This window comes from Eretmochelys imbricata, chromosome 1 (assembly GCF_965152235.1).
Source record: "Eretmochelys imbricata isolate rEreImb1 chromosome 1, rEreImb1.hap1, whole genome shotgun sequence".
In the NCBI taxonomy this organism is placed as follows: Eukaryota; Metazoa; Chordata; order Testudines; family Cheloniidae; genus Eretmochelys; species Eretmochelys imbricata.
Genome location: NC_135572.1, coordinates 277,442,285 through 277,464,108, shown reverse-complemented (window position 1 = coordinate 277,464,108; position 21,824 = coordinate 277,442,285). Strand labels below are relative to the sequence as shown.

The following is a 21,824-nucleotide window of genomic DNA, read 5'->3' as shown; positions in this document are numbered from 1 at the left end:
GTTTTGTATGCATTTCCTAACTTAAAAATCCTAACCTGCCATTTGTAACACCATTGGTGGGCATGGCTAAGCATTTGATATTACTCAAAATTACGCCAGGATGTACTAGTTTACCAATGAAAGCACTTTATAATCTAATCAAGGAACAGTAAAAGTACTTCCATGAACCGGTTCAGACTCTTTGCTGATTTATTTTACTGAACATTCCTGCTTAACATCCACCGTATGTCACACACTTTAGATATTACAGAGGATAACAGGAAAGTTTGAGTTGGGCTTGCTATATCAGAGTTTATAATTTAGAGAGACAGTCATAGCTTTTAGGCCTAAGGTTTGATGCTTCCAGCTTCATTTTGGTGCTGAAAAATGACTTCTAGAGCCAAAAAGCCACCAATTTTGCTAACACCTGTGGTGTTATTAAAGATTAGGAATTTTGTTTTGTAAAAAATTTCTCTAATACAGACATTTAACACTTGATGATGATAAAGTATGTAATAGTCCACTCCAAAAAAAAAAAAAAGGGAACATTCATTTAAATTTATGAATATCATGATTTTCTTCCTTCAGTGCTTTTGAGGGTGAAATATTCATGGCATGCATTAGAACCAATCAATCACTTAGCTCTGCCCAGGCATCCCAATCCAGAGTTTCAGCAGCATCCTGAGCTGCTTAAGCTAAAATAGTTCTATCAAACTGAGTAGCAATTAATGCAATGGAAACATTTCTAAATACTTGAGTGAGACCATCAGTTGCCATTCATTTGTATCCTCAAGCATGTTCACAAACAGAAGCGTGAACTCTATCATGCTATCTAATCAAATACCAGAATGTTTTTTAAAATGCTGCCAGAAACAAAATTAAGTGCCTCTGCGCTGAATGAAGAAAATATTAGAGAACAAGAAGTATAAAATATTCTGGGTATGGAATTCAGAAAGCAGATACAAAACAGATTTGTTAGAACAGTTATGTTCTTTCGTGAACCCTAACTCATCCAAAGATTAGGAATAGAGAATAGGTCTATAAAAAACAAACACACACCCTATTTTTTGGTTTCTTCTTCTTCTTCTCAGATTTGTCACCCAAAAGATTAAAATGAAACTAACAGTAAACATGCCTAAATTGGCCCCATCCTAACAGTTTAGTGATATAGTATGCACACATCAAAATAGTCAGACATCCCATATTAGATCAGTGATAATTTGTTAACTGAATTATCACATCAGTGATTACTACTACAACAACAACACAAGGAACTTGTGTTATTGCACTTGTTTCCCATAAACATCTCCAGATCTTTGCCAGAAACCACACAGACTCAAAAAGTTACTTGGCTTATTATCTAGAGACTGCATGCTTCTGGAACATTTTTGTGAATAATTTTATAGAGCATTGTGATTTAACGCAAAATGGTATGAATTATGGCCAAGAACACTTAAGTATGCATTTGCTAAAAATTGAACACCCTACTACAATCTGTGGTCAGTTAGCTGAACCTACAAGCTATAAATTCAAGCACCATCCTCTCATGCATAGGGCCTTCTCAGGAAGGCCTGAAGACATCAGCAGCGGCTAGCTAACAGGAGGCACTTCAGCTAATGTATTCTAATCTGTGGTACCATTAAATAAAACTGAGGTTTACATATTGATTTGTTAATTACGTAGGCTGAACATTTAGCAAACAGAGATTACTACCTTAAACCATGAGCTGGAAACACAATCTACGGGAGTGAAAAATATGTGAACTGTGAGGATATGCAGGTTAGGCACATAGTATTATCATGTGTTCTCTAGAATCGAGACTTCAGTTGAAAATAGACAGACAGACAAACAATGTAAACTCATTCACTATTGCCTTTGAATTTGCAGTCAGATTAACAGCAGCATGGAGATGTGTGGTTTTCCTACAGTCACACCCTTTTGAAAAACTATTGTGGCCATTTAAAATGCCAATATTGTTAGCCATTTTATTGGGGACAGTCTTACTAGAAGGATCCAGGAATACACTTAGCCAGTATCCTGGTATTCCAGATTGCAAATTTTGAGAATGCCAATAACCGAAATCCTATCAAATATTAAGATAGTTGAGGTGTTTCCAAATATTTTTTTTAAATGAGCGAAACAGATGTTAAAAGCTCCTGTTAGACTATGGGAGTTCACACAAGTACTTGAGTTCTAAGTAAATCATTTAAGGGGATCCAGGAGAGAGGCAATCTAAAAAAAAAAAAAAAAAAAAATCGAGGGGATTATATATGGTAGATTTGGAATTTAGTTCTGAAGAAGTGCAGAGGACATCATGGATAGAGCTCTGTGTCAGGGAGGTCGTGGAAGTCATGGATTCCATTACTTCTGCGACCTTTGTGACTTCTGCAGCAGCCAGTATAGCTGGCCCTGGGGCCAATCACACCGGCCACTGCTCTGGTGGCCCTGGGGCTCCCTCCATGGCAGCTCCTGGTACCGTGGGGTTCCCCCTTCCCCCCCCCCCCGCCCCAGCAGCACCCCTCCCAGATGCTGGTGCTGTAACACTCCTCCCCCCCCACCCAAGATCCAAATCCGGGTATTTATGGTACAAGTCATGGGCTGTGATTTTTTGTTTCTTCCCCGTGACCTGTCCATGAGTTTTACTAAAAATACCCATGATTAAATCGTAACCTTAATCATGAGGGATCAACCCATCAACTGAAGACAGCTTGTAAGAGCAAGCCAGCACCTAAGATAATTAAATTCTATCTAAGACACTGATACCTATTACTCTCCCTCCAAAGTTTTGCCCCTATTTTCCCATCCAGAAGTTATATTCCAAGCGGAACTCCTGCCAGTATCCCGTTTGGATCTTCTATTTGTTTCCTAGAGTGCATGAGCCTGCTTATTTTCTGTAGCTTGCCAGTGCCAACACACCCTGGAACGTGTTGTGCACTTGGTTTCCATACCTATTGTGACTGACAGGAGCAAAGCCTCGGGGGTGCATTGGCACCCCTTCAGGTGGATGTGACAAAAACGCATTGCAGGAACTGCTGGTGAATCTGTGGAGCTGAAAGTTGTATAAAACTGCCCGAAGAGTCCATAATACATCATACTTTCATGAAACCTTACACAGGACTGGAAGGAATTGGCCTCCAAGTCACATTTCTACAGTGCAATTTAGAAGAGTTTATTATGGGTTATATATAACCTTTGGTCAGGCAGTTTATTAAGCCATAAACAATTTATAATGGAATGATACCATGAGTTTTTTTATTACGATATAGTCAGCATTGCCAGAACTATAATTTTTGTAGGCAATTTTGAAATTTCAGCACAAGAAATCTCTGGCTAATGTATTGGGTCAGACACAGCAACATACATATCCAGTCATTGCAGCAACACTTAGTTTTCAAAAGACAAGCCCTATTAATGAGGTTTTTATCTTACAGCAGTTGCCTTTATGCCTAATATGTTACCATATTAATTTGGTAGTTAGAGGCAACTGCTCTGAACTAAACACTGCAATAAAATTCCTTGTTTGGCTGCAAACCACCATCATTAATGACAGTTAACGTTACCTTCTAGATCTCCATGCCCCTCAACCCTTATTTCCCAACTTCTTCCTTCCCGGAGGAATAAAGTGAAGTCACTCAGCTAAAATTTCTATGAAAGTCCTCTCAGAAATAGAAAAAATAATTGTAGAAATTGCTACAAGCATGTAGCCTCTATTTATTCAGGGTTCAAATGCAGATCTTTTATCAAAATTAAATTAACTTTAAACAGCTCCAGCTGCTTGATACAATATAGCTACAAAAAAAAAAAAAAAAAAAATTTCAACCTAAAGGTCAGTATGACTTCCTACAACACAACAGTCACCATCCCTCATGTTTCTGCTCAGTACATAGAATCATAGAATATCAGGGTTGGAAGGGACCCCTGAAGGTCATCTAGTCCAACCCCCTGCTCGAAGCAGGACCAATTCCCAGTTAAATCATCCCAGCCAGGGCTTTGTCAAGCCGGACCTTAAAAACCTCTAAGGAAGGAGATTCTACCACCTCCCTAGGTAACGCATTCCAGTGTTTCACCACCCTCTTAGTGAAAAAGTTTTTCCTAATATCCAATCTAAACCTCCCCCACTGCAACTTGAGACCATTACTCCTCGTTCTGTCATCTGCTACCATTGAGAACAGTCTAGAGCCATCCTCTTTGGAACCCCCTTTCAGGTAGTTGAAAGCAGCTATCAAATCCCCCCTCATTCTTCTCTTCTGCAGGCTAAACAATCCCAGCTCCCTCAGCCTCTCCTCATAAGTCATGTGTTCTAGACCCCTAATCATTTTTGTTGCCCTTCGCTGGACTCTCTCCAATTTATCCACATCCTTCTTGTAGTGTGGGACCCAAAACTGGACACGGTACTCCAGATGAGGCCTCACCAATGTCAAATAGAGGGGAATGATCACATCCCTCGATCTGCTCGCTATGCCCCTACTTATACATCCCAAAATGCCATTGGCCTTCTTGGCAACAAGGGCACACTGCTGACTCATATCCAGCTTCTCGTCCACTGTCACCCTTAGGTCCTTTTCTGCAGAACTGCTGCCTAGCCATTCGGTCCCTAGTCTGTAGCGGTGCATTGGATTCTTCCGTCCTAAGTGCAGGACCATGCTCATTTTCCGAAGGGGACAAGGCAGGGAGATGGGGATGGGAGACAGTTGTATGCAGTATTGAAAAAGCATAACAAGTTAAATGTGATTGGAGAACATAAGGCATTTCCTCGGAGAAGCTTTATGAAAAGAAGAAAAAAAAATCTGACTTCAAAAATAGGGTAAGTCACCTGACACTGAAATGGTGTCTTTATCTTCTTTTCCTCCCACTCCTTCCATATAGACTCATCCAAATCAGTATTTGCCGCTATTGGCAGTGAGCCTTAAATCCAAACTGGTAAATTTTTAACTGACATATTGATTGGATCATTTTCGTGTAGTACAGTTTTTGAGTCAAGACAATAACTGTAATAGTGGGCTCACAAGTATGTCAAGCTTTGAACCCAAGCAAAGCTACATAAAGAATGGACAATAGTAAACAGATCTTAATATCTACAATAAACAGAGCATGCATCATTCTGGCAGAATCATAATGAATATGCACAAAGAAACTGACTCTGAAGGAAAAAAAATAAAACCACAATAAGGAGACTAAATTGAGTCAGAATTCTATTAAAATATTTTATCTTTAAATACCAGAACATTGCAATATTTCCAACTCACTAATTTTGATTTGCTTTTTAAGATAGAAACTTAGTGTTTTCTGATTGTAAATCAATATTTAAAATTCCACATAGCCCATGAGGTGTCTACAAAGATATCATTTCAAGTCATATTTTCTCTTTTTAAAGGATAAAAGGATGAGTACAGTGTAAAAAAATTACTCAGGCATTGTCTACACTGGCAAGTTTCTGCGCAGTAAAGCAGCTTTCTGCGTTGTACCTCCCACCAACCCACTTAGTGCACAGAAACTGCACCATTGCAGCACTGTAAAAACAAACAAACACACCTCCCCCCAACCACCACACACACCCTGACGAGAGACGTACAGCCTACAGTGCTGCGGCGCCAGTGTAGACACCCTGGGCAATTACAGCACTGCGGCTGGCCTCCGGTAAGTGTCCAACAATGCCTGTTCTTGCCTCTCTGGACATTGGTTTGAGCTCTACTGCCCTGCCCTCAGATGACCAACCGTCATCCCCACCCCGTAAATTCCTTGGGAATTTTGAAAGTGCCCTTCCTGTTTGCTTGGTGACACATGCAGTGGTCTCAGTGCATCTTTCCAGGTGGCCACGCCTGCTCCACGCACCAAGCGATCCCCTGCTTGGGGCAATGCTGAGCTGCTGGACCTCATCAGCATTTGGGGAGAAGAGGCTGTCCAGTCCCATCTGCGCTCCAGCTATAGGAATTATGGTACCTATGGACAGATTTCACGATGCATGAGAGAAAGGGGCCATGACCGGGACACACTGCAGTGCAGAGTCAAAGTGAAGGATCTGCAGAATGTCTACCACAAGGCGCGGGAGGCAAACTGCCGCTCCAGTGCTGTGCCCACGAGCTGCTGGTTCTACAAAAAGTTGGATGCGATACTCAGTGGCAACCCCACCTCCACTGTGAAGGCCACTGTGGATACTTTGGTGGGTCGCATGCCAGCCAAGAGTGGAAGAGAAAATCTTGGACGAGAATGTGGAGGGGGACGACGTGGAGGTCAGAGATGTGCAGCCAGGAGCTCTTCTCTACCCCGGAGGAGGCTAGCCAGTCTCAGCTGTTGCATGTTGGTGAAGTGCACACAGGAGAGGAGGCCCCTGGTAAGTGGCTTTGATTCTGGGAATGACTGAAGCGAGTTGTTGGGGGCAGGAGCGTTGCAGAAAGCAGGCTTGTGTTTATATGATGCGCGTACCACCACTTGCCTAGTCTGAGTGGCGGAACAGGGTGTTGATTGACTCCCTCACTTTATGGGAATCTGCCTCAGATCTCCAGGAAACTCTCATGGAGATACTGGCAATCCACTGCCACAGGTTCTTTGACTTCTTTGACAGAGCTACTTTGTTTCTTGCCCCATTAAGGGTAACTTTCCCACGCCACTCTGCCAAAACTTGGGCGGGGGGGGGGGGGGGGAGGGGGAAGAGAACCATTGCTGCACACAGGCAAGCCGCATAAGGGCCAGGGCAGAAGCTGCAGTCTTGGAGAAGATCCTCCCTTGATTCCATGATCACCCTCAGCAGTGAGATATCTTCCATAACGAACACAGCCTGTGGAAAATGTTGGGACAGGAATGATTTATAAGGCCCCCCCCCGTACAGTGCTGGCTACAGTACGTGCCCAGTGTACAGTATGGTCCTGTAACATTCATTTCCCTTGCCCCTGAGGTTACTCACCATTCTGGGGGTCTTGGGGCTCATGTGTGCTTGGCTGGGGTCAGCCAGTTAGTGACAGGTATGTGAATAGTGGCTGTGTTTTAAAGCACTGGTCTGTGTGTTGCAAACAATACTGCATCTGTAAAGTGTTGCATTTTGGCTTCACAGATATGACCTTGGGAGCCCAGCCTCCCTCTTTGTTATCGCCAGCTGAATGGCTCCGCAGAATTAGAAAGCAGCCATGAAGAACTAAGGAGGACTTTCTGCATGATGTCATGATGCACTCCGCAGCCGAAAACAAGAACTGAAGGAGTGGCGGGACAGCGAGAAGAGGGACCGAAAGGAGAACGCGGCGCACCAGAACGAAGCCATGGAGTGGCTCTTAAACGTTATGGAGCACCAAGCGGACACACTCCAGGCACTACTAGCACTGCAAACCGAGCAGCTCCGTGCCCACCCTCCCCTGCAGCCGCTGTCACAAAACTCAGGTTTCAGAGTAGCAGCCGTGTTAGTCTGTATTCGCAAAAAGAAAAGGAGGACTTGTGGCACCTTAGAGACTAACCAATTTATTTGAGCAGTTTATTTCACAAAACTGTTACCCATGCAGCGCCCAGACACCGACAACACACTCTTTTCAACCTCCTGGCTCCAGTCTCTACCCGCGGCATTCCACTCCTCCCCTGTCACAGTCCAGCACTGCGGACTCCCAGTACCCACTGCACTCAACACCCATCCCTCTGCAGTTTAGCCCTACTGAAGTACAGTACCCGCTGCACTATACTCCAAAGGAGAAGGTTGGATATGATATCTGGACATACGCAAATCTTTAAGTGTCCCGGGACCCCACCTCCTCCTAGGATCCTCCCTTCCCCCATCCCCCTCAGTGCGTCCCGGGACCCCACCTCCTCCTGGGATCCTCCCTTCCCCCATCCCCCTCAGTGCTGATGTGTTTTTTTGTTTGTTTCTCTCCTCTGGTTGTTGCTTTTTTAATAAAAGAATTGTGCTGGTTTGAAGGCAAGCTTTATTCTATTAATTGAAAGCAAACAGAGCCCTGCAAAGCAACAGGCAATTTTCTTAAACCTTCATATTGCATCGTCTGCACCAATCACAATTACCTCCTAGCATTATAAGCACTGCACTCCCAAGCATAGCAACAAATATTAGTGGCTTTCAGCTTCAAATTGCTGCCTCAAGGCATCCCTGATCCATATGGCCCTGCACTGTACCCCTTTAATAGCCCTGGTTTCTGGCTGCTCATATTCAGCCTCTAGGTGCTGAGCCTCAGCGGTCCAGTCCTGTGAAGTGGTCATCCCTCCCTTCACAAATATTATGAAGCATACAGCACGTGGCTATAAGCATAGGAATATTGTCATAGGCCAGGTCCAGCTTCCCATAGAGGCATCTCCATCGGGCTTTTAAATGGCCAAATGCATACAACAGTCATTCTGCACTTCCTTAGCCTGTTGTTGAACCACTCCTTGCTGCTGTCAAGTTGCCCCGTGTATGGCTTCATAAGCCACGGCATTAAGGGGTAGGTGGAGTCTCCCAGGATCACAATGGGCATTTCAACTTCCCCTATGGTGATCTTCCAGTCTGGGAAGAAAGTCCCTGCTTGCAGCTTCCTGAACAGGCCTGTGTTCCTAAAGATGCATGTGTCATGCATCTTTCCAGACCAGCCTGCGTTAATGTCCGTGAAATGCCCACAGTGATCCACAAGCATCTGGAGAACCATTGAGAAATATCCCTTCCTATTAATGTACTTGGTGACTAGGTGGTGTGGTGCCAGAATTGGAATATGCGTCCCATCTATTGCCCCTCTTGTGGATGGCTTTGCACAAATGGGCTTCCCTAATGTCACGCACGTTGCCCAGAGTCAGTGTCTTTTGGAGCAAGATGCGATTAATGGCTCTGCACACTTCATCAACATGAGTGCAATGGTCAACTTTCCCACACCGAACTGGTTAGTGACCAATTGGTAGCAATCTGGAGTAGTCAGCTTCCACAGTGCAATTGCCACACACTTCTCCAACAGCTGGGTAGCTCTCATTCTAGATGTCCTTGCGCTGCAGGACTGAGGAGAGATCACACAGTCCCATGAATGTAGTTTTCCTCATCCGAAAGTTCTGCAGCCACCGCTTGTCATCCCAGACGTGCATGGCGATATGATCCCACCAGCAGTGTTCCCTCTAATTTTTTACATCCATGTGTGGAATGAATTTTGTTATATGCACCAATATGAAGGTGATGTGTGACCTTCATGTGTGACCCACCAATTCACGTGGTGGGGGTGGGGCCGAGGGGTTCGGAGTGTGGGAGGGGGCTCAGGCTGGGTCAGAGGGTCGATGTGTGGGGTGGGGGTGTTCTCTGGCTGGGGGTGCAGGCTTTGGGGATGAGGAGTGCAGGGGAGGCTCAGGGCTGTGGCAGAGGGGTGGGGCTGGGGATGAGACATCTCTCCCCGCTGCAGCCCTGAGCCCCTGCACAGGGCTTAATAGGCAGCTGCGCAGCCACGCATCTTAGAGGGGACCTTAGCCCACCGGTCAGTGCTTGTTTCCCCAAGCCCAAAAGCAGCGTTCCACTGTGGTCAGCACCTCCATGAAAGCCAAAAGCAATCTTGTGTCGTAGCTACTCTGCATGGGGAGATCAACGTTGCACTCCTCTTGCCTTTGTCGTTTAAGGAATAACTCCACTGCCACTCATGACGCGTTAGTCAAAGCGAGCAGCATACTGGTCAACAGTGCAGGATCCATTCCTGCAGACCAAAGAGGCAGAGCAGAATGAGCAGTATACAAATGGTAGAAAGATGGCGCCAAATGCAGGTGGAAGCCCAGGGATTGCTAGGATGCGAAGCAATGCATCACGGGGCATTCAGACAGGACCCAGGATGCCCCGCGACTCCCTCCGCCTTCCCACAACTCTTAGCGGCAGAAGAGGAAGAGATGCTCTGTGGGATAGCTGCCCAGAGTGCACTACTCTGAACACCGCTGCAAGTACCCCAAGCGTGAACACGCTATTGCGCAGGCAGCTGACAGCGTGAACACACAACAGTGGTTTCCCTTCAGTGCTCTCTGAGCGGCGCGGTAACTCTGCCAGTGTAGAAATACCCTCAGATTTGCAGGGGGAGACTGAGTAGGCATTAGTAATAATATGATGAATACTTTCAGTCTTCAAAAGAAAAAAAAATTGTTACAAAAGCTCCTGCCATGATACTGCTAATTTTTTATGTTTAGAAAGAGATACTAGACTGAAAACACTTTGTACTCTTATGAATATAAATGACCCCTAAATAATTCTTTTGCAACTGCCGAGATAAGAACCACAAACAGACCTTCTGCCCCAGGAGAGAGAATCATATCAACTGAAGCCACTGCCTGTTTAATCAGCAGAGAAAGTCGGAGAGCACTGTGTACTAAATCTCCATAGTATATTAAAACAGAGCCATGGACGATACCAGGAACTACTGATATCAAAGTAAAACCTCTCAAACATTAGCGGGGATAATTAGTACATGAAAATAGTAATTTATTTTCATGTTTTGCTGATATACTTATATATATTTTCACATTGTAACAAAGATTCACCTCACTTATTCAAGTGTATTTTAAAAACATCTCAAATACAAATATTGTGAAAGATTTTCAAATAGTCATATGACATCTACAACTATGTGGCATTGAACACACTTGATATGATTCACATATTAAGATATGACAAGAGACTTCTTAAAAAGCTACTTAGAGTCTCGATTCTTGCTGTTTACATTTCATACCAAATATGCTTTAGTAACAGAGTATATATTTATCTGTCTAGCCAGTCTATTAGTCACCAGTATATTAACATTCCAAATAGAATATGTCACTACACAACATACAGCAACATATTCTTAATAAACCTTCAGAAGCAGTTATTAAAATGCTTTCTACTGTTGTGGAATAATTCTGCTTTAGTTTATTCTGAGGACACCACAATTCCCAAAGTTAACAGAGCACAGGGGATGTAACTGGAGACAGAATTTCTCTTAACAATAAATATTGTGTCAATGTTACTCCAAAAGTCAATGGGCTTGCATGAGATGTTAGCAATAGCAGAATTTAATCCAGTAAAGCAAACTGAAGTTGTCTGCCTGTAGTGGGAAGTCTACAGATACAAAAATTCATTTAAGAGATCTAATACAGAATGTGTTAAAAGACTACGTAAAAAAATGGAACACTTATTTATACACAAACTCCCACTTTTTTCTTCATTCTTACTGTTATTTTTAAATTCATGTTCTCACAATTTCTTAGTTAAATTTTTATGGTTCTTATTTTAGCATTTTAAAAATAAATTGGAATGACCGCAGTCTCTGGAAATAGTACAACATTGAGTGACCTTTGTGTTCTCTCACTGCCAGGGTAACATGGGTGGTGAGAGAGGAAGAGTATCTCTCTCTAACAGTGAACTGCAGCACAAATTCCTACTAAGTATCATCACAGAAAGTTACAAGCCACCATATAGAAAGCTGACATGGAAACATTAGCTATACTGTATCATAAAATTTAAGAACTAGCCTCCAGAAATTAACCACCTTCAGGTTTTAACAAACTCTGGAACATTTATTTGAGCCAAATATGGAAGGTGAAGGGCAGAATGAGTCTCCTTCCCTCACCCCAAATCTATATTTAAATGTTAATGTGTCTATTCAGGAGTAGCTGCAGCTATTACTCCCTGCAGATTACAGGTCACATTTTGAAAGGAAGATATTAAAATTTTGAGAGTGCACTGACCACTCTGAGCTGAGCAGAAACTTACAACACTAATGTATTCTTACTCGATGAGAATCAGTCCGGATGAGATCAAGAGTACAAAATAAGCACTAAATAAAATTATCTAAAAAGAAGCATGCAACAGCATCTTTCAAGTGGAAGACCAGAATTTGCGTGACTGAAGTGATGAGTTCTCTCAAGTAGCCTTCCATCACTGACTTCCACCCTAGCTGGAAATTCTGGACACTGTCTACACACTTTTACATATAAAACTATAACAAAATGGAAAGACCAAGATATTTATACAAAGAGCTTTCAGCTATGTAAACTCTGTCCTCCTGCATCCTCTTCCCCTGCACCTTCCCATAAGCATCCCTTTCTATGTTGTGTCTAGTTGAAAGTGTAGCTCCTTTAGTCAGTGACCTGTCTTTTATAAGATCTGTAAATGCATGGACACTAACGGTGCTGCATCAATAAAAAACAGCAATACCAATGCAACTTGATCACCTTTCCAACCTTTCTTTCAATACAAAGCTTTCGTGCTTTGATGGTGAAGACCCACTGCACTCTCTCAGGAGGATTGTTTAATCCCAGAACACAGATGAGCAAAAGTGCTGTCTCAATGAGGCACAGAACTTTTTGTTGCCTGTGACCAAGTCAGCTACAGAAACTGATTGAAATAACCAGTTATCAGAGTCAAAGTAAAACTGAGTGGTCACAAGATACATGTTGATGGTCAACAAACAATTAAGGCAGTGAGCCAAACCTCGGTAAGTTTGTTATACAAGTACTGCAACCCTTCTGTCACTCTTCACAACAGGCCCTCTCCTTCTCCAACACCCCTCTGTATAAACCCACGTCAGTCTGGAATATTAGGTGGCGTAGATGACAACATTCAGATTTCAGCAGTAGAAAAATCTGAGGCAGAAAAATCGTGAAATGGGTGGAGCAGGGGCCTCCTCTTGAAATTTTTGAAGCACCAAGTTTTAACAACAATTAAACCCACATATTTCATACAAATATATAACACTGTACCTGGTATTTAACTGAAGTTCTGTACTAGAAAAACCTGCCAGGCAAGGCATAGGGAGCCGAGCATCCACCAGCACAGCAATGCCCCCTACCTAAGTCACATACTTCAGTCACTAGTGCAACAAAGTGTTGGGGGGCTGAATGGGCTCTCTCTGAGCCAGGCAGAGCTCCTGACTGGCTGCCTCCTTTTCGTGAGCAATAGAAGGTTCCACAACTTTGCACGAGAGGCAATTTTGCTTTGCAGCCAGACCCATAAAGCCAGAATGAAAGTGCCTCTCCTCTCTGCTTTACCTGTATTATTGCTCTGCCCCATGAGTGAAATGCAAAGAAAGAATTCGGGAAGAAAAAGAAAAGAAGACAGATGAATACATACGTTAAAGAGATGATAAGGGCCAAGAAGGATGGGGACAGGCAAAGAAAAGAAAGAAAAAAGAAAGAGCGGAGAAACACAGTTGTTTTAATCTGGAATTTCTATAATTATGCATCAAACTGTTTGGATATCTTAGTTTACAGCCGATATACAGAAATGGTGGTAGTGCTCAACAACTATGCAATAAACCAGTTTAAATATTCTGTAGAAAATGCTACTTGAAATCCCATTAGCAAAGTATTTACTGTTCTAGTGTGGACAAGAAAGACTGCCATTAACACATGCAGATATCTGGTGCTGGTGCGGCTATATTGCTTGTATGACCACCAGAGAGTGCTATTCCACTTGTATCTGAGGGGGTACGATCTGCTGGGCTTTATGGAGGGTACAGCAATAACATTATTGTAGGATAGAGCTGACGGCAATCCAAAGTGCACATGGCCTCATACAGTCTGCTATCCACTCCATCCCAACAGGTGACTGGCAGCTCCTTTGGAGTGGGGTGGTTGGGCCACATACTCCTATCATTTACAAAATCAAAAAACAGATTGTGCATTAATATGAATGCACAGTGAGGTGCGAGGTTTTGGCAGACTAGAGTCAGTCATTTTTTGAAGACGGTAATGTTGCACAGAAAGTTAGGTTTTGGGGGAATAAGGAACAAAGTGACAAAATATTTTGCAAGTCTGGCAGAGAAAGAGAAGGACAGCCCTGACATGAACCAACAAGAAGCCTGATGCAGTTTCCAGTAAGAATGAAACCAAAACTCCTAGCATGACCGTACAAGTCACTAAAATGAGTTCATTAGACTATTAAGCAATAATATCTACATCATACAAACCTCAGTAACTGTAGAGATAGCAGCTATTACAATTTTATTCTTCCATTTGCAAAGCATGTGTGTGGGGTCAGAAAGGGAAACAAAAAGACACTTCTATGTCTGCCCTTAAGACTGAACTTTCAGCCTGGCACAATAAGCCTAACTGTATACAGATCCCCATTTTCCACACTTGCTTTGAAGTGCTACTGACTGCAACCCCTCTTGCTTATTCCAACAGGGTAAAGAGAGCAAAAAAACCGTGGACCTGGAAATATAGTTGGGCCTTTTCTGGCAGACTGACAGTAGAGTTGAAAGCCCAGCCACATAAGTATCTTTCCCATTTCACTCCAAGATACTGCAAATTTCTAGTGAACAGGGTAGAACAGCCCCAAGTGGAGGAAGAAATGGTTTGGTAATAGAGCCAAAAAAATGAAACTGCTACTAGAGTTATTGGATTTATGCGACGTATGTCTTACTGCTTAACATTTTAATGGATCTGATTAGTCTTGCTCATGCTGACGTGCAATATTTTATTTCTTCTGTTTGTACTGCAGGATAATCCAACTCCAAAAACAAAGAGCAGCTACAGATTTTTACACCAACATTTACTTTCCCACCCTATGGTTCATTTGGTAATTTCATAATTTTGCTCAATGTTCTCCAAGAGTCACAAAGAAGCTTGAGGTCTCAGATAATACATGGAGCCTAAACACTGCAAGTGGGACTGAAGTTATCCTTCTCCAGAACCTTTATAATTCACTGCAAATAAAATTCTAGAATTTCTTCACAGCATCTACTTTGACTGCTACCAACTAGATTACAACTCTAGTTCATTCAGTTTTTGAGCCCTTTTAGAATGGGGTCAAGTTCATTACTAAGTAGCTCTAGGTCTTCAGTTCTTTCCTCTTGGTTTTCTGCAATTTTAAACCAAAAGCTGCTTGTCTACTGTAACTGCCGAAACATGTTTAAAGGACACTGGAATTCTTATTTAGCATGTCTGACGAACCATAGCCTTACCTCCCATTGATTTAAGCCAGAAGAGAAATAAGCCTATATTTTTATGCACAGTAGGCTACCAAGATAGACTGTACTGAATTAGAAAATGTTAGTGCCAGTTCTGACTTTAAAGCGTTTCTACTCTGTGGCACTCACATGACTGGACACGGATATAGGACAGTGTATTTTACATTAAGTGCTACCTCATACTTTTTGTATGAAATGTAACAATTTAGAATAGAAACAGAAGTTCATGTTGAAAATCCAGAAATACTAGTCATCTTGGCCAACCCCAATGACTTTTCTCTCTCATCATAGTGTGACAGGTTGCGTCACAGAAACCCCCTTGGAACTGCCATCTGGTGTGCTGGGACTACCCCAAGCTCATTTTCCCTGGCAGCTTGGGACTTCAGTACCCTGGCTTGTTGAGCCAGACATGCTAGCCTGCTACAAACAAAGACCCAGGTCTGAACCACGTCCCCCAAAACTTGCAGGCTTAACTGAAAACAGTTTAAGAAGTGCTCCTGTCTCTAGCACCCAGATACCGAGTTCCTAATGGTATCCAAACCCCAAATACACCTCTACCCCAATATAACATGGTCCTCGGGAGACAAAAAAATCTCACCACACTATACTGAACTTGCTTTGGTCGTCCCCTCCAGAGACCGCTGTCCTTAATCACCCCCAGGACCTCAGCCCCTACCCAACCCCCCTGCTCCCTGTCCCCTGACTGCTCCAACCCCTATCCACACACCCCATGCCCTGACAGGCATTCACTGGCAGCGGTGGGAAGCAGAGCAACGTGGCCCCAGCCTGCTCCACTCCACCACCTCCCAGCCACCAGTGAGCGTGGGGTGGTTGGGGAAAGGGCACACTCCGCACTCACCAGCAGCGGGAAGCGGAGCGCTGTGACTGGGAGTGGAGCGGGCTGCTCCATTTCTGCTGCTGCCAGTGAGTACGGGGAAGGGGGGGGGGGAGGGATCCCTTCCCCCAAGCCCCCTCCCCTGAGCGACAAGGCTGGGGCCGGGGCGAGGGAAGCGGAGCGGGCTGCTCCCGGCCCCCAGGCCACTCTGGGGCTGCGGGGACCCCAAAAATGCCCCCCCACAGCTCCTGCCTCCCTGACCCTGTGGGCAGGGGGAGTCCCTGACTGCCCCCAGGACCCTCTGCCCCTTATCCAACCCCTCAGCCCCAGCCCAGCACCCTTAACACGCTGCTCAGAACGGCATGTCGGAGCTTTACCGTGTTGTATGCGAACCCGCGTTATGTTGGGGTAGAGGTATAAATCCGTTTTACTCTGTATAAAGCTTATACAGGTAAACTCAAATTGTCCGCCCTCTATAACACTGATGGAGCAAACAGCTGTGCATATTTCTCTCCCAGGTATTAATTACGTACTCTGGGTCAATTAATAAGCAAAAGTGATTAAATATAAAGTAGGATTTAAGTGGTTCCAAGTAATAACAGACAGAACAAAGTGAATTACCAAGCAAAATAAAACAAAAACACGCAAGTCTAAGCCTAATACACTAGGAAACTAAATCCAGGTAAAACTCACCCTCAGAGATGTTCCAGTAAGCTTTTCTGACAGACTAGACTCCTTCCTAGTCTGGGTTCAGCTATCACTCACACCCCCATAGTTACTATCCTTCGTTCAGTTTCTTTCAGGCATCTCGTTAGGGTGCAGAGGTTATCTTTTGAGCCAGCTGAAGACAAAATGGAGGGGTTTCCAGGGCCTTTTATACTCTCCCTCTTGTGCAACATCACAGCCACCAGATGGAGTCTCTAGCCAACTGGGCAAGTCACATGTGTATGAATGATTCAGCTTTTTGCAGGCCGATGCCACTGTTTACATGTTAGTTTGAACATTCCCAGGAAAGCTCAGATGTGGATTGGCGTCTCTCAAAGTCCATCGTTAGTTAAGTACTCCCAACTACTTGAATAACCCCTTTACAGTATGTTGACCAAATTTGCTGAAAGAAGCACATAAGGCAAACACTTTAAATACAAGCATAGAGCCAACACTCGTAACTTCATATATCAAAATGATACATGCATATAAATAGGATTAATATATTCAGTAGATCATAACCTTTGCAAAGATAGGTTACATGTTAATATAAAATATAGTCCCATTATGTCATATTTACACTCAAGCCTATTTCTATAAAGAATTATGGGGTGCAACGTCACACATTGTGCTTCTGATATATCAAAATCAGAAATATTCTTACAAATCCACTATTGATTTTTTTTTTAAAAAAAATCAAAAGACACTGAAGCATTCCCACCTCATTTTTCCTGTAATCTCTTGTTATGTGTTTAAATAGATCTGTATTCTTTTTTTAAAGGAAGTAGGATTAATTGCAGATGTGTCAATTCTGCCCTGAAGGTTTGTTTGAATCCCAAGCCTAACTAAATTAATAAGCCTTAATGCTTACAAAAAACTGCAATGACTTTTAAATCTAACACATGGAAGTCAACATACGTGACTTAATGTCATCTACAGCCCATAACTCACTTTCAGTCTATGTTTCAGAGTAGCAGCTGTGTTAGTCTGTATCCGCAAAAAGAAAAAGGAGTACTTGTGGCACCTTAGTCTCTAAGGTGCCACAAGTACTCCTTTTCTTGTTCTCCTGAATGAGAAAATTACCAGGTCATTTGAAAGCTTCCCTTACTTCGTTTTAGGATCCAATCCTGCAAATCTTTATGTATGTTAGTGGGTTTACTGAAGTGCACAGTCCTATTAATTTCAGTGGGATTACATGACATGAGTAAAGACAAACACATACAGTGTTTGGTAGACCTAGTCCTTAGTCAGCAATTAAAAGGATAGACAGCTTGACATGGTCCTTTGAATTAAAAAACCCAACCAAACCCCACACATTTCTTTGTTTCTGTTATTAACACCATCTTTGATGGATAACTAAACTGAAATATTTTTTTTTTTTTTTTTAAACACACACATTTTGGACCAAAATGTAAACTTTTTAAAGGAATGATCTTGTGTAACACCAACCCTTGAACTTAAGTTAGATGAAACTTGACAAGGATACATGTGAGACATCTATTATACTTCAACTATAGTCTACTTTAAAAATATACTGATTATATATAGACTAGTTTCAGAGTAGCAGCCGTGTTAATCTGTATTCTCAAAAAGAAAAGGAGTACTTGTGGCACCTTGGAGATTAACAAATTTAGTTGAGCATAAGCTTTCGTGAGCTACAGGTCACTTCATCGAATGCATTCAGTGGAAAATACAGTGGGGAGATTTATATACATAGAGAACATGAAACAATGGGTGTTCTCATTACAGTGTGTATGGTAACACCTATTGTTTCATGTTCTCTATGTATATAAATCTCCCCACTGTATTTTCCACTGAATGCATTCGATGAAGTGACCTGTAGCTCATGAAAGCTTATGCTCAACTAAATTTGTTAATCTCCAAGGTGCCACAAGTACTCCTTTTCTTTTTATATATAGACTATGTTTTCATAATGTTGTTCGTATTCATTTAGGACCTGTTCCAAAGACCACTGAAGTAAATGAAGAGACCGCAAGTGATTTCAGTGCATATTGGATCAGGTCCTTAGTTATTTTTAATCAACTCAATAATATAAATAATACTTTGCACTCACACCTTTTTCCATCCAGAGATATCAAAAGACACATAAGCATTACGAACTCTACCGTACAAATGGCTAAGTAAAATCCAAAGGTCACTGACTTATTCAAGGCCATGCAGCCAGCCAGTGGAAGGATTTGGAATAGAAGAACCCAGGTTTCATGATTCAAAACTAGGTTTAGGAATAGATTTTTTTTTTTAAAATACACTCATCCATGATAATCAAAATTTTACTAATAGGCAAAGAAAGAAAAATGGTGTTTTCAAAAGTATTAAAGTTTGATTTAAGGATATTCTGTATATTTTGACATATGAGGTTTAATTAACAACACTAATGGAAGTAACAAATTACTTTATCTGAACAAACCAAAAGCATCAATACTTTCATTCATTCTACCATATGATTCCCTCCAGTTACACTCTCCCTTCAACATCTCCCCAAACTGAGGTCAGGTCTGGATTGCAGCACATTTGCCTATTGTGTCAAGATGCTGAAACTTGATATCCAGCAGTGCCCATTTGATTTATACCCTGAACAGCAGTACAAATCAAGTCAACTTCGCTGTCTGCATCCCACCAGAGTAACTGTCCTTTTGCAAGGCTGCCAAATTAAGCGACCTTCTAAAAAGCTACCCAAACCAACTAAACCAAGAGAATCAAACCAAATAATTAAAACGTGTGTGTGTGTGTGTGTACACATATCTTTTTACTATGTTTAAAGTAGTTAACTTAAACCCTGATCCTGCAAACAATATGCACAGTAACAAGGATCCAGGAGGGGCATAGCAACAGGAACGAGTCATTACACTGTTTTGGCTAGAGCTGTGCAAAATTTTCTGGCACAGACCCAAAGCGAAGTTCACACACATCTACCCAGGTTCAAAAAAATTCTCAGTCAAAAATCCATTCAAACTTCAAAGAGAACTCTGGTCCCCTTTTCCATCTTGCATTCATCTATGTAGGAGCAATGGAGTGGGGGGGGCAGGGAAGAGGGGAAACAGTGGCTTTTAACCCACCCCCAAAATATGTGTGGGCACAAGAATCTATTTGCACAGATCACAGGACTGGGGCATAAACTAGCAGTACACTGAGACACAGGCAAACATTTTAAAATACATACTGACCTGTGTAACAATTTTTTCACCCTACCTTATTTCACTTGGTTTAGCAATTATTTAAAAAAAAAAAATCTAACAGCAGCCATTATTATTTCAGCTGTATTTAATCTGGAAACTGAAAGGACAAAAAGAAATCAACTTTGTCAGCTCCCTGCTGTTCAATATTGTTCTACTGGAGTATTCAGTTAAAAATGTTTTGAAAGTCAGCAATTTAGAAAAAACTCTTCCATTACATTGTTGAAATATCCGTGTTTAGTTAGGAGCATCCTCTAAAACAAAAGGCATTCATTTTATCCTAGCTATCTTTTCTTTTTTTCCTGCAGTTTTAAATTTTCTTCTTCCTATTTCTAGCATCCTGGCAGTAGGCATCCCATCATTTTATGGTACCTCAGGATGGGGCACCCAAGTCTTCAGAGATGCTGTGAGGTAATGATAGCAATATCAGCTTTTAAGGAGACGTGAATAGTGTTCTGTCTAATCACGTTATCTTGAATTTTTTTCCCCTAATATAGGGACATTTGTAAGGATGCTCAAGTAGTCTGGACACAAAATATTTTGGAGGGATTCTTTTACAATATTTTCATTAGAAATATCTTGATATTTAAAGGGACACTGTCAATATACCATTTCATAAAATGTGCATACAAAGTACATATTATATTTTAATAGAAATCCTCATTTGTTACCAACACAGAAAAAATATTTTATCCAGCACTCTGAAAATACACTTGTAAAAGAACTTGTGTATCTTTTAACAACTTAGGCTATCAAACTTAACAGGTTAAAAGTGGTGGTTTCCTTTTCACCATATATGCAGTTTACTTTTGCACTGCACTTAGTGTGGGCAGGGGACCTACAATAGCCAGTTAAACTGATCATAAACAGAAAATGTACATTCTGCTTATGCTACTGTAGCATAAAGTTCCACTGAGGATTTTTGTTCAGATCCATTTCTCTACCTAAAATGCTGTAAATCCCCAAATCTGAACACCTGCGTTTGTTTGAAAACCAGATCTGAACTTTGTAGCGAGACTGTCACTTGTTTGAAATAATTTTTAAAAGCAGACACTTGTCATTGATTTTTTAAAAAATGTTCTTGAATCTCCAGTACCATCCTGCTATAATTTTTGTTAGCATTACACAGGGTATGAGGTGTCCTCAACGGTTTCTTAAAACATGGCTAAAATAATGCTAAGAAAAAAAAATGTGGGTTCAGCATTAGTAAAGGCCTACAAACATACAACCCTTGGATACGCAGTAATGCTTTAAAATGTACACTAGTTAAGAATATGGGCAGTGAACATTCAAACATATAGAATTACCAGCTACCTTACAACACTTCACTCACCAGGTACTGGTACTAGTACTGTGGTAAATATCTACTAATTGTTTTAACACAGGTTTCAGCGTAGCAGCCGTGTTAGTCTGTTTCTGCAAAAAGAAAAGGAGTGCTTGTGGCACCTTAGAGACTAACCAATTTATTTGAGCATAAGCTTTCGTGAGCTACATGCATCTGATGAAGTGAGCTGTAGCTCATGAAAGCTTATGCTCAAATAAATTGGTTAGTCTCTAAGGTGCCACAAGTCCTCCTTTTGTTTTAACAGTGAACAACATTCACCCAGGCATAAACCTACTGAAACTAAATGGAGTTACACCAAGTATTAATTTCATTCCAATTGTGGTTACACACATTTCATAGCTGTCACATTACTTCACCCCACACCATCTTCACACCAGACATTATATTATTTCTGGTCCTATCTCCAAGCCAGGTACAGAAACTTAGTTCATTAGTTCCAGCAGCATTAGCCTGCATTTTTCCAAGCTGAATCTCATACTGTTGCATTTTCCCTGTGTTTCCAATCTCTTTAGGTCTCTTCAGGTTTCTCCTCCAACCCTCTTAGTGAATCCAAGGAAAGATATAACAGAAAAACAGGTTATCTAGAAGAAAAAGGTGATGACAGTGATTAGAGGCCACAAAAGACTTCCATATGAGGAGAGATTAAAAAGACTGAGGTGAGCTGGATGAAAGGGCTCATGAGGGAGGAATACAAACAGTATGAATGATTGCAGCAAAGGTGGATCAAATGCTTTTTTTTTTTTTAACCTTTTCTAATAATGCAAAAAGAAGGGGACTAACTAGACTTAAGCAAGAAAAGGAATTTTTGTAACCACATGACATTTATACAAGTAATGAGAACATCCAGTTATATTAGACAGATTTACATTTTTATAAAAGGATAAACTCAGTGTTTAATT

The 21,824-nt window shown here is 41.9% G+C and overlaps 1 protein-coding gene across 2 annotated transcripts in view; it reads right to left on the bottom strand.

The window, feature by feature from the left end:
- The window catches only part of TMCC3 (transmembrane and coiled-coil domain family 3), a 77,036-nt gene that overhangs the window by 49,285 nt on the left and 5,927 nt on the right, over nucleotides 1–21,824 (bottom strand). The window contains exon 1 of one of the 2 annotated variants that reach the window (XM_077832232.1): nucleotides 16,375–16,623. The exons of the other annotated variant lie outside the window; for it this stretch is intronic. The gene's annotated coding sequence lies outside the window, so the exon portion shown is untranslated. Of the gene's footprint in view, nucleotides 1–16,374; nucleotides 16,624–21,824 lie in introns of those variants that run through there. 2 annotated transcript variants of the gene reach the window in all.